At 32.0% G+C, this 14,188-nt stretch overlaps 1 long non-coding RNA gene across 2 annotated transcripts; it reads right to left on the bottom strand.

Annotated features, from left to right (window-relative positions):
- Window positions 1-1,438: 1,438 nt before the first annotated feature.
- On the bottom strand, window positions 1,439-13,966 carry LOC143047125 (uncharacterized). 2 transcript variants are annotated; one of them, XR_012969417.1, is made up of 5 exons: window positions 13,825-13,966; window positions 10,191-10,287; window positions 9,231-9,401; window positions 8,047-8,219; window positions 1,439-3,440 (listed from the first exon to the last, which is right to left on the bottom strand). It is a non-coding gene; the product is annotated as an uncharacterized LOC143047125 (long non-coding RNA). The 2 variants fall into 2 exon arrangements; XR_012969416.1 differs by having other exon boundaries at window positions 8,047-8,215; window positions 13,825-13,930.
- Between the last annotated feature and the right edge of the window lie 222 nt (window positions 13,967-14,188).

Here is a 14,188-nt window from a genome sequence, read left to right as displayed (position 1 = left end):
TATTGTAACGATTGTTCATTGTTGAAGGTCAGATTACCTACAATTGCTTATATCCAATATCTAAGCTAGATAGTTGTCTTATTTAAACGATTGTTCATTGTTGAAGGTCAGATTACCTATAATTGCTTATATACAAGATCTCAGCTGGATACTTGTCTTTTTGTAACGATAATTCATTGTTGAAAGTCAAATTTTGTATAATTGCCTATATCCAAAATCTCAGATGAATAGTTGTCTTATTGTAACGATTGTTCATTGTTGAAGGTCAGATTACCTATAATTGCTTATATACAAGATCTCAGCTGGATACTTGTCTTTTTGTAACGATAATTCATTGTTGAAAGTCAAATTTTGTATAATTGCCTATATCCAAAATCTCAGATGAATAGTTGTCTTATTGTAACGATTGTTCATTGTTGAAGGTCAGATTACCTATAATTGCTTTAATATATCCAAAATCTTAGCTGGATAGTTGTCTTATTGTAACAATTGCTTATTGTTGAAGGTCAGATTACCTATAATTGCTTATATACAAGATCTCAGCTGGATAGTTGTCTTATTGGAACAAGTGTTCATTGGTGAAGGTCAGATTACCTATAATTGCTTATATCCATGATCTCAGCTGGATAGTTGTCTTATTGTAACGATTGTTTATTGTTGAAGGTCAGATTACCTATAATTGCTTATGTACAAGATCTGAGCTGGATTGTTGTCTTATTGTAACCATTGTGCATTGTTGAAGGTCAGATTACCTATAATTGCTTACTAGTATATCCAAGATATTAGTTGGATAGTTGTCTTATTGTAACGATTGTTCTTTGTTGAAGGTCAGATATAACTGCTTAAATTCAAGATAATGTAGAACTTGTAACCATTCCATACATCCATACTGTAGAATTAATGCTTACAGTATCCAAGAAACAGACCAAACTGTGAGAATTTAAAATTGACTAATGAACCATATAAATGTTGTCATGTTTTTGTAGCTGTCACTGATTTGTTCACCTCACAATCATGTAATACACCAAAATAAAGTCTTTTATGACAGGGGGACAAAATAAAACATAGGCATTCAATCAGCACTATATAAGAAATATCAAATAAATACTTCAAGCCTGACGAAAAAGTGTGGAAAACTGTTAACTTGATTTGACAGATAAAAAAAACAGCGTTCAAACCTTTAGTCGGACTGTCCTCTTTGACTTCATCAGTAAGGGACTAATTACTTGCATATAAATCGTTTGAATTGTTTTACATTGTCATTTCGGGCCTTTTATAGCTGACTATGCGGTATGGGCTTTGTTCGCTGTTCAAAACCATACAGTGACCTATAGTTGTTAATTTCTGTGTCATTTTGGTCTCTTGTGGACGGTTGTCTCATTAGCAATCATATCACATCTTCTTTTTTATATATAATACTGGGTTCAAACTAGTAATTACATTTTTTGACACAAATTTTATTTCATTTTTAGTCACAAATAATTAATAAATCATTCGTCAGTTAATGTTCTTATTGCATCTGTGCTAATTAGCAATGAAGTTTGTGAGGGCTGACTTTCAAATATCCCTACAACCAAGAATTTTTTTTTAGATAATTTTATATTTATAAGGGTAATAGAGGCATACTAAAAAAAGACCAATAACACACATTCAACAATCAAACTTCCCTTCCTTCCCTCCCACATAAATTGTAATGGAATAGCCCTCACAAATAACATACAGAATTTAAAAAAACATTTTAGCCATAGTGGCTATGTTTCTTGACCTACAAGGTAATAAGATACAAATTTCCTACTAGATACTCTGAAACTCATCCAGCCAAAGTTTAGCTGAAATTGAAAATCGTTTCAAAGAAAAGTAAAGCAAACTTAAGATGAACAAATTCATGAAATTGTGAAAATGTCTTTAAAGGGCATCAATTGACAATTTTGGTCATATATATACTTATTTGTAGATCTTAATTTTGCTGAAATTTTTTCTGTTTACAGTTTATCTTTATCACTTTAATAATATTCAAGATAATAACCAAAAATGGCAAATTTACTTAAAATTGCCAAATTAGTAGCAGCAACCCAACAATGGGTTGTTAGATTCATTTGAAAATGTTATGGCTGAAAGAATTTGACCTTCCAGCAATTAACATTTTTATGTCACATCAGATTTGTTATATATGCTTAAAGGGTTTGAGATTTAAGCCAAAAACTGCATTTCACCCCTATGTTCTATTTTTAGCCATTGCGACTGTGTTTTTTCTCACAAAAACAGAAAATATACACATACTTTATTTTAGATACCCTAAGGATCATTTAGCTTAAGTTTGCTTGGAATTAGTTCATTAGTTTCAGAGTTGAAGATGTTTGAAAAAGTTTACACCAGACAGACGATTGACGTCAAGTGATGGCAAAAGCTCACTGTTCCATTGGAATGGCGACCTAAAAAGGAGAACATTTTATACATGTGATATTGTTATGAAGACATACATTAAAATATTTTACAACCATCATTTCAAAAAAGTTTTTCTGTATTTGATGTATTTGCGACATCAAAAATGTAGGTGAATTTGGTTAAAACATTAATTTTTGCATTATTTGGCAAAATTTATGACTGTATTCTAAAAAATATTACAGATTTCCACCATTATTTGCTGAAATATTCATATATATATAAATATACCCAACACGTCAATAGGTGATGAGTGGAGCCACATATAAATCTACAAAAAGATAAAATAAAGGTGCAACATTTATACAAATATGGACAAAAATGAAATCTGTCCTATGGAATACATATAAGGCCTATATTATTTATCAATTTTTGATGACTTCCTAATACAAGTTAAAAAGTTTGTCAATCACTTTGAACTATCTTAATACATCTGTATAAGTTTTTGTTAAAATCCTGTTATAAGAAGACATTTAAAAAAATTATGATGCACAACTGTGGAAAATAATGATAACCAAAATAAAAAAAATGAAATATTTATGTTAATTTTCACTATTTACTGTTCTTGAATCCATGATATGCTGGACACACTAATATGATGACCTGTCAATATGTTGGCCATATTAAAATAATGGATACTCCAAAAACAATACTAACCTTATCTCAATTTGTGATGGAGTATGCGCTAAATCAGGCCTCATTTAGAATTTGAAATTTTGATGAAATGAACTTCAGACAAATCAGAATAGTTTTATTTTTAAAATAAGAAAAATTGGTGAAAAAAAAATCACCTTATGTGAATAGATATTTGAAATTTAAGTTTCTACTAATGAACAAATTTTATCAGGTATATTTGTTCATATGGCAAAGATAACAACAATACCATTATTTGACAGTCAAAAATAGGTGCCATATACAAAAGAAATATTAAGTGCATTTCAAATATTAAATTCTTGCATATCTGTATCTTTCCTCTATCAATTTTCTTCCAAAATGACCTGAAAATAAAATCATTGTTTCATGGCTATTAATTATTAATTATAAATTTTATTTATCAATCTACTTTAATAAAGCTTTTTTTCTCACATATTCCCTTTGATTATAGAATCCATCAAGAGATAGGCTAATTTGCAAAAACTGATCTATGAAGAGTATCAAAATAATGTTAGCTACAGATAATCAAATGTTTTTTGTTTCGAAATTGAAAAAAATGATGTCATATCCAGAATGAGCAGGTAGCCATTTAAATATGTAGTTTATCATAAACATCTGCATCATTAATAGGTCTCTGGTGGAGAGTTGTCTCATTGGCAAACTTATGCCACATCTGGAAACCTGAATTGGAGTAATATAAATTTTATCACAGTTTTTTTTTGCGTTTATCAACTTGAAAAAGATAAAATGTTAAATCTATCATTTTTTTTTAATATATTAAAACACATAAGGGCTGTTCCAGAAAATATATAGCCAACAAAAACACACCAGATGTTTTTACTTTGTTTGTTATTCAAAATTCAAGATTTCCCTATACCTATTTATGAAATCAACAAAGAAACTAATAAAATGCTTCACTGAGCGCAGCCTGATACGACTGCAGAGGTAGACCCCTGAACAATTGGGGCAATTTGGACTTAATATTCAAGGTTGATGCTGTTGAAATTTGGAAATATGATCCAATTTTTGACATACTATAGGTTTATGACACAGAACAAGTGTTGTTAAAGATCTTCAAAAATCATTTGTGCAAAACATTGTTTTTTTTTGGTACTGTGCATATTTTGTAGAATGGAACTTTGTAGTGAAATTTTAGAGAGATCCATACAATACACACTAGCAGTGTTCTCCCCAGGATTTTTTTAAGGCGCAAAATTCAAGGGCGCGTAACTCTTTTTTTTTTAGAGTGAACTTTTGTGATCTGAAGCAATCAGTCATTAATCCATGACATGCAATATAAATTATAATGCTTTGTGTTATGTGTTTGATAATGCAGAGTATTTAATAATGAATTACAAGAATATATATATATATGAAATAAATTGATTTTAAACACAAAAGTTATTTATAAGTCAAAATATAAATATTCATCTCTGTACTCTCTGCTCCTTCTAGGGATAATTTTTCAAGATAGAGTTATTTTGTTGGACAGTCTGTTCCTCAATTTTGTCTTTATCCTCTTTAGGGTTGAAACCCCCTCTCACAATAACTTTTGCTTATACCCCCTTTAACATTTGTAAGCCATGAAAACTCAGTCAGTCACTTGTCATTGAAACCAGAAACATGGTGCTTGTTGTTATCACTTGCTAAAACTTTAGCTAGGTTGGGATTAGGAGAAGCAATGACATCTGCTTATACTGACAGTGAAGAGGAAGGTGTATTCCCCTTTTCATTAGAAGTCATTATAGTGGCTGGAAAAAAAACTTCTACTTCCATCATCTGCCTTTTGCTTAGAAGTCACCCTTTTGTTTTTTGCAGAGAACATGTTCATTCAGAATTAATAAAATCGAATATGGTTAAGATATTTGATCATATTTGGTATACAACTTTTTAAAACAAAAATATGTTAATGAACAGCAGCTGACAAGACAAGTTTCCGTAGTTTTACATTACGCTTCCGTGTGTATTATTGTTAAAACCTATCTCTGACAGGTAGATATAAATGAAAACTGCAAGTTTTTTAAAGTTAAGACCATTGAAATTATCAACTAGTGACATTATATAGAAGCTGCAGCAATTCCGTACCCGTGTTGATTGTCACATATTTACCAACGTAATTTTACGATCAATGTTCAATGATCATTTTATTTCTAAAAACACGACAGTTTGAGACAATTTACCTTGCAAGTAACATTTTTTCACTTTATATTAAAATAAATCACTTCTCTTTATCTTTAATCAAAGTTTATTTTATTTTTTTCAATTACAAATACTCTCATTCATAATTTTCATCGTAAATATCTTTAGCAATGAGTATTCAAATTTATCAAGTGTATTCATCACGTTCATTGGTCGTGTTAAAATAGATTCTTCTTCTCGACCAATGAAAAAATTCGTTTTTTTAAACAAAATCATCAACTATTATTATTTCAATATTCTTCAAATACAATTATCTTTCAAGTGATTTGCCTACAAGTTACCATTATCTTTTTTTTAGTTACTATTTGATGGGTATTATTTCGGTAAAAAGGCCATACATGATATCTATAAGTTAGACTATAACCATGATAACACACATATGTAAAGCAAAATATTGTCCTATGAAATATTGTACGACAAGACAATATTTCATAACTATGTATCATGAAATATTGTCCTCGTCTATGGAAAAATGTCCAGAGAAGGACAGATTTACATAGTGAAATTTTGTCTCTATACAGACAATATTCCATAGATGAATACTATGGAACTGTGACTTGTTAAAGGGAGGTTATTTTTGTGTGAATTGAGACAATATTTCACAGATAAATACTATGAAATTTTGTCCTGTTAAAGGGAGGTTACATTTTGTGATTATTGAGACAATATTTCATAGACAGATTGTCATTGAATTTTGTCTCATGAAGGGGAGGTTAACATATATTCATGTTATATAGGATTTTTTTCTGCGACATGTGCCTGTGTATATATTTACAAAATAAGTGATTGTCAGTGCATTATTTATATTTGTATATTATAATGTAATCAGGGCCGTAACTACATTGAGGCAAATGAGGCAAATGCCTCATGTTGGAAATTTCAAAAAAAAAAAAAAAAAAAAAAAAAAAAAATAACTAAAACAAAAGATTGTCTTCATATCAAATTGTTTTCACGGAAAGTGTCTTGCAAGAAGCAAGTTCTCTTCACTCTGTCGCCCCTGCATGTTTTTCGTGATCCATGTTTCTATTTTACTTTTGGTTTTCAGAGTTGATGGTCTATTGTTTGTACTTCTGTGTCCCGGGTTTAAACGACTCAGACAATATACCCAATTTTTCTTAGTATGGATGGTAAAATTGGGTATTTTCTCTGAGTCGTTTAAATCACTCGAAACTAGGCGAGACATGCACAGAAGTGATAGATATGTATTATAAATATCGAAAATTGAATATTTTTATCAGCAAAATAAAAATAAAAAACATTATCTGTATCATATATCCATGCGCCTAAGGATAAAACTAGATAGCTGCCATGGTTTGAATTAAAGTAAGACCATTGGTATCAAATCATTTGAAAAAAAAAACTAATGTATTGGCATATGACCTTTTACATTGGAGGGTTAAACTTGCATTAAGTCATGTTCAGACCCTTTAACAGAAAATAAAGGAATATGTAGTAAACGTGCACGGAACCTAATCGCACACAGCGTCAATGCATACAAAAAATTCAAATGATCAATGGTCAAAGTTTTTATTCCTGTTCTCCATCTTGATAGTTGTTGGAGGGTCTTAAATAATAAAAGAACAGTTTATACCGTAAAACAAAGTTAAGATGGTGCCTAGTGTCAACCTAAGCAGGACTAGAACTTAAAGTATAATTGTAATATATAAATCTAGTGTTAAAAAATCACCAAAGTCATCACAATACAAGACAAGAACTGACAGACCGGTATTAATGATTATGATAATTACGATGTTTACTTTATCCTACATATTGGTCTTTTAATCTTGTCCCTAAAACCGAAAAATCTTAAATTAAAATAAATCTATATTTTTGATGTTAGACCAGAATATTGTCGAAAAAATAGCTAAAGAAATTTGCGTTTCAAAGTAAGAAAGAGTCCGGGAAACGCTCAGAATGCACAATTTTCCGTTATTTTTCTCAGAGCTTCTGGGGGCCTTGAGCGGCCCCAGAAGCTCGGAGAAAAATAATGCAAAATTGGCCCCCCGACCCCTCGCCGAAAATTTTTCGCCTCGCTACGCTCGGCCAAAATATATTTTGCCTCACTATTGAAAGAGGCTAGTTACGGCCCTGGTAATACAATGAAACATATACGTTAGAAAATTCTTTAATGTATACTTAACCATTTGTAATGTATCTATGCAAACTTGAAACTCACTATTAGTAATAATAGAAATTCCTTGCTATACAAAACCATTTTAATTATAAATCTAAAAATGTGCATGCTGCATGCTTATAATGTACTATTTCAAATTGTGTAATAATTTGATTAAAAAATATTTTTAAAGCCAGTATTTCGTACAGAAGTATTGTCAAGAACAGAATTTCATAGTGAAATATTGTCCAGAAGGAGGTGATAAAATTTCATGGACAAGGACACTATTTCATTAATATGAAATACTGTCAGTGGACAATATTTTTTATGAAATTTTGTCAGACAGACAATATTTCATGGGGGACAATATTTCATGTTACACATACACAACAAAACTGCATGATCAACCTGGCGGCTGAGTATAGTTCTTATAAACAAAATGTTTAAACGGAAAATAAGCAGAAATCTATTTTACTTATTTCTACCTCTTTCATATTGGGATCCTTGTAACTGCAGAAATATAAAGTTCATATTTGAGTGGGATGAAAACATCTCTTTAGTCTTAAAAGTGCATGTTGTTCTTTACCGACCATTACTGTCTTTTTCTAGATGTCAGTTAAGACATGAGGCAGACTTACCTGTATCTGTTATATCCTTTATTTCAAGTTCAATAGAATACATGCATTGAACAAAGTTACCATACTTTGAATTATTCAATAAGAGGAAATCATCTTTATAGCAAATTGTGAAGTCTAGGATAATGCTTCATTTCAAACCTCCTTAGAAGCTCCTGTACATGTATGAAGTCTGCCTCATATGAAAAAAAGAGAACAAATGTATATATTGATCATATGTTGCTTTTTGAGCCCAGAAGTATAGAAAAGATCCAGGTAGACTTATCGATCTTTTAAATTAATTTATTCGAAAAGGTTATCGAATCAACACAATAATTAGTTATTAGATCTTTGAATACTGTTTTTATTGGTATTATTATTGATTTGTTATCTGTAAATTAAAAACAAACTATTATAGTTGTTTACATATGCACATTCATGGATCTACAATCTGTCAATTCCAGTATCTTGGCATTGCACATGGTCATGTTTTTCTCTGACTGTTTATGACGCCTTATCATTAAATCCATTGGCTGAACATTGCATGTGTATTGATTAATTATTTAGTCTTAGATGCATGAATTTTAATAATTATCATTGGCTTTGAACTACATGAACCAGCTGTCAGTAACAGATCTATCCTTAATGTATGTGCCTGTAATTCAGTGGTTGTCTCTTGTGGCTGTGTTAAATATTTGTTTTTCGTTCATTAATAACTTTAGGCTGTTAGTTTTCTAGGTTTATTTTGGTTTTTTTTTTAGATGTATTGCTATTCATATCCCATGAGATGAGTTAAGCCTTTTTCAATTGATATTTATAGTTTGTTGTTATAATGACTCATTATAATGTTCACCACTGTTCCCGGTTAGGGGAAGAGGAATGGCACCTTCAAGCAAGTTTAACCCTGCACATTCTGTATGTGCCTGTCCCATGTCAAGAACCTGTAATTCAGTAGTTGTTGTTTGTTGCTGAGTTACATATTATTTTTTACATAAATAAGGCCATTAGTTTTCTCGTTTGAATTGTTTTACATTTTTTATTTTGGGTCTTTTTACAGCTGACTATGTGGTGTTAGTTTTGCTCTTTGTTGAAGGCTTACAGTGACCTATAGTTGTTGACTTCTGTGTAATTGGAAGACAGACAATTTCTTTAAATATTTGCTTAATATCTTTAAGTTATTTGAATTATTTCAGTGCAATGTGGATTACCCTGAAAACATCTTCTCAGTTCTCATGTGTGAACTATTGGTGTCCAATCATGCCAATCGGTATTCTGTGTCATATTGTCTGGGAATTAGTCATGCAGTATCGCTGCTAAATGGGATAGTATCTTGCTCTTTACTTCATCAAACACTTTAACATGTTTAAGGGCATCTGTACCTGAAATATAAGGATTTACTCCTGTACAAAAAAGTATGTGAGTAGAATAGAATAAAAAAAAAAAAAATCCCAAATTACAGGGCCAATAAGGGCATATAATTAGTTACAATCGATAGACATAATTGGTAATTACAACAATAAACATCACAATGAAAGATATATTAACTATGTGAGCATAGGCCAGTTCTGAGATGTGGTTTTCAGACGAATCTGTCATGTGACTTCCATCACCACATGACAAAAATGTATGCATCATCATTCCAAACACATGCATACATGTACGTACATGTTGAACAAACAGGAGAAAAAGTTTGATTTTATACTGCACAAAATATTTGGGAAATTAAAATCCAAAAAGATAGTCACCATCCCTCAGTCATACAGGAATCAAGATTACGTACTTACAGAACATTATTTATTTCTATATTCTATACTACCCTACAGAATAACGATTATGAAAGTGCTAGAGCCTTTTAATAGAGCAAGGATACAGGCGAGCCATCTCTGGTTAATGACGTCATAAAGATGTGCGAAATTGACGATCTTTTCTGGTGAAAAACTTTAATCCAGAAATGACTTAATAATTTGGTCAGAATCGGAGCCAACAACAATATATATAATATAATGTGAATTAAAGAATGAAATTACATTCTATGCGTTCATTAGTTCTATAGTTATCAAACTTAGATCTTAATAGTTTAGAGGGACTTTGTTTTCTGCTCTTTGACACAAACATTAATACAAGTACAAAGTCAGGGGATGTTGAATATGTTAAAATAAAAGTTTTACATTATACATTAACTGCTAATATCTGTATCTTGGTTTCTGTTTCAAGTTTTCTTCCATTGTTGAAAATTGCCAAAAACTGTGCAGTTCATGAATTGAGCTTCAATAAAGAAGATATAAACAAACCATCAATAGCAATCTAAAATCTTTTCACATAATATGGAATTATCATATTACCTACATTGTACATATATACATATTCTATTATTATAAGTATGTATTATATGTGGCAATTTTTAAAATTTTTGCCCATCTCTTCAAATTGTCTTTATAACACCACACAAAACACTTAACATGCTTTCCCGTATGAAATTGTAAGGCGTATTACGCCTGGAAATGAGGCGTAAACCAGGCGTAAGTGGTATTTACGTGTCTAGATCCAGGCGTAAGGGAGCAGGAAACGTTAATTTGTAGTCCTTACGGGAGTAGAAAAAAGCAGTAAATCTGGCGTAAATTGAAATAAGCATTGGCCATTGACATTGTACAGACAATACAGCACAGGCACTTGTTTCTATCCATATGAAAGTCGACTATCCATATCATGTAACCGGAGAGCATGTATCTCCTCTACAAATTTATATCGTCACCACCGGGATTCGAACCGTGGTTGCCTGCGTGACAGTCAGTGCTTTAACCCACTGAGCTGAATCCGGGTCCGTCCGCCCTGATTCCGGTTCGCCCTAGTTCCTGTTCGCTCTAATACCGGTTCGCCCAGAGTCCGTTCGCCCAGATTTTATTTTTTATTATATATAGTGTTGCGTTGTGTGTATATATATATAATTGAATATGTTGAAGTCAGTCTACAATTTCGCCGAATATTTACTATGTATTATGTTGTCTATAGCTAGCTGCTACTAGGTTACAATGTAGCAGTAAATGATTTAGGGTTTCATTTTCATGTACATTTCCATAGTTTATGGAAAATTGCAGTGGTTCCATAATCCACTTCCATATATAACTTTGTCAAAACACACCTCGAGATCAAAGAGCCAAGCTGCGAAAATAATTTCCCTTTCATGTCTAACAATTTTGGCATCAGTTTTTTTACCCATCCAAGCTGACTATTTTATTAGAGAAAAATGTTATTTTCATTATTAATCCATCAAGGACAATTCATGTAACAATCAGTAATATCCAGGGGCGTAGCTAGAAAGAAACGATGTGGAAGCAATTACCGCCGAGCGGAACGAGGCGACAAATTTTTGGGACCCTATTATGCAGCAAATTTTTTTTTTTTTTTCGGTTTTCGGTCATAGGACGGTTAAAAGAGGAGCTATTTGTAGATAAAAATTTATGAATGTAAAACTATTAATAAATCTTCTGAATATAGTAATACATAAACAACACATATTTGTGATACAGAATTTACTCAAAATTGTCCAAAATCTGCTCTTCGGGTCTGGGCAGAAACACACTTCTCTATTACTTTGTCAACATTCACACTAAAATCCCGATGAATATGCAGTAATGCTATGTAACTTTCATTGTTGATCGTACATTTGTTTTCAATTACATACGTAGTACCGTGACTGATAGATCTCAGGGCCATCATGGCATGGTAGCACTCGCGAGATGTTATAAACCAGTGTACGTGTTCGGCATCGAGCGACCTCCCAATTGAATTCGTCAAAATTACATGCTAGGTCAGTTTCGTATTTTTCAGACAATATTGAGATTTGTTCTTTTGTGATATTTCCTACAACACGATGAAGCAGATACAGCACAAAGAAGCGATTTTCTGATAACTTGACGAGACCCCACTCTCCAGTTGCCTTATCATATGGTCTATGAACGCAAAAAATAATGAGACTTTCCAATACTGTTTTGGCGTGGTTGCAGGGTGATTGGCTCCGGTAGTCTGTCAACCACATCGCCTCGGCATATTTTCAATGATATCGAAGGGATCTGATAATTATAATGCCGATTGGTACATCTCATTCCAAACTGATGAACTGTACACTGTAAAATGTGCTCCAAAACTACATATCTTAGACTGAGTATTACAAATTCAAAAGTAAAAATCTTGTAAAAGATACAAGTAACCTTCCGATTTTGTCATAATCTCCAAAAAAAAACAATTATTTTGAAACCAAATGTCGTTATTTAATGATATTTCATCAATTAAAAAAAGTGACAACATAGTTGTTTCCTTTAACATTCAATTTATAAATTTTTATTTTGCCATTTCTTTTTTTGCATGCCGAATCAATGTGCACGCAACTTCGGAGCTATGATCTTTTTCTGAATAGACGAAAAAGACACCAAAAGTCTCCGATTCCGATTGACCAACTCATCTCTCTCTCTTCTGCTTTTTTTTTTTCTTTTTTTTTTTTTTTTTTTTTTTTTTTTTTTTTTTTTTTTTTTTTTTTTTTTTTTTTTTTTTTTTTTTGAAAACGACGTGGATGCACGTGCTGTCGTGCCTCCGGGTAGCTACGCCCCTGATATCAAAGTTTTCAAATAATACCTAATCAGCAATCAAAATTCAATCATCAGTACTTAAAAGTAATTATAAAATAAAGTGTAACAATGCAGCCAAGAATTTTATTTGATTAATATAAATTTGGCAAATATTCTGTAACTTTTTTAATAGATATACATAAATTTTAATATATGTTGCTATTTTTAGACATCATAAATTTTAATATATATATTTCTTTCATTAATGTAACATATACATATCTTAAATAAAAATAAGGCGAACGAACCCAGGGCGAACAGACTATCAGGGCGAACAAACTCAGAGCGAACAAACCTACATGTAGGGCGAACATGTTATCAGGGCGAACGATCCCGATACCCACTGAGCCAAAGAATCAATTCCCTAGCTCGGTTGATTAAGACTGGCTTTATGTGTTCTACAGTCTGCACCAAAAACTTTTTCAACTACTAGTCCGAAGACCAATATTCTGACATTTTTCTTATTGGGCCAAACAAAATTTTGCAAAAACTTCCTAGTCTGAATGAAATTTTACTAGTCTGGGGCATCGGACTAGTGGCTAACCGTGCAGACTGGTTCTATCTGTACTAAGGAGGGGAAGCAACCCCGCCACACTATTCCACTACCACAAGAGTCTTCATATCTTTATATATGACTCTAAACAACACAAATCCTGGCAATACTCCAGATAACCATGGTGGATTTTTTAGTTGGGCGCCAAATGTAACCAGTGAGCATGCATCTGCTCTACAAATTTATATAATCACCACAGGAATTCGAACCCAGGTCGCCTGCGTAACAGTCAGTGCGTTAACCCACTGAGCCAAAGAATTGATTCCCTAGGCTAGCTCAGTTGATTAAGACTGGCGTTAAATGTTCTACCTGTACTAAGGAGGGGAAGCAACCCCGCTACACATATAAATAGATTTTTTTTGTATTAATTTAAAGCTTAAAGGGTAGAAAAAGCGTCCGAAGTGGAGACTGACCTAAAAAAAACTTTTATCCACCTTCTTCTATTTATGGATAGTCGACCTTCCTATGGATAGAAACAAGTGTCTGTGCGATACATGTATGCTCATTAAAGCCAATACCGGCAGGATCCGCTCACGGTTCTGGTGTTTGACGTTTAACATGAAACAGAAATGTTAAAACATGTCAGTATCGACCCCTGTTATGTGCTTGTCTATATATTTTTTTTACCAATACATGCTTTTGTGGCAAATAAATCATAGAATTCTTTCCTCTGATCGCTTCAAAATTCCAAAAATGGCGGCTGGAAACTTACAAATAACACGTGACCCTGGGTATGCATAATACCAAAAGGTAGAAAGGTATAGCCTAGATACCAATACAAATAATATAGAATATTAAAAAATAAATCGAGTGATAAATAGGTTAAAACATTTATAAATCCCAGTTTATATTTGATATATATTTGTAACTGCTTTTTCAATAAAATGCTTCTTAATTCATGTAAACGAAAAACTATATCTTCAGTAAAGAAAAAAAGATTACAGAAATTGTTGTTTTATTATGTTCTTAATTATGAGCGATCAAAATACTA

Source organism: Mytilus galloprovincialis, chromosome 10 (genome assembly GCF_965363235.1).
Source record: "Mytilus galloprovincialis chromosome 10, xbMytGall1.hap1.1, whole genome shotgun sequence".
NCBI classification, from domain to species: domain Eukaryota; kingdom Metazoa; phylum Mollusca; class Bivalvia; order Mytilida; family Mytilidae; genus Mytilus; species Mytilus galloprovincialis.
This window is presented reverse-complemented; position numbering and strand designations above follow the sequence as displayed.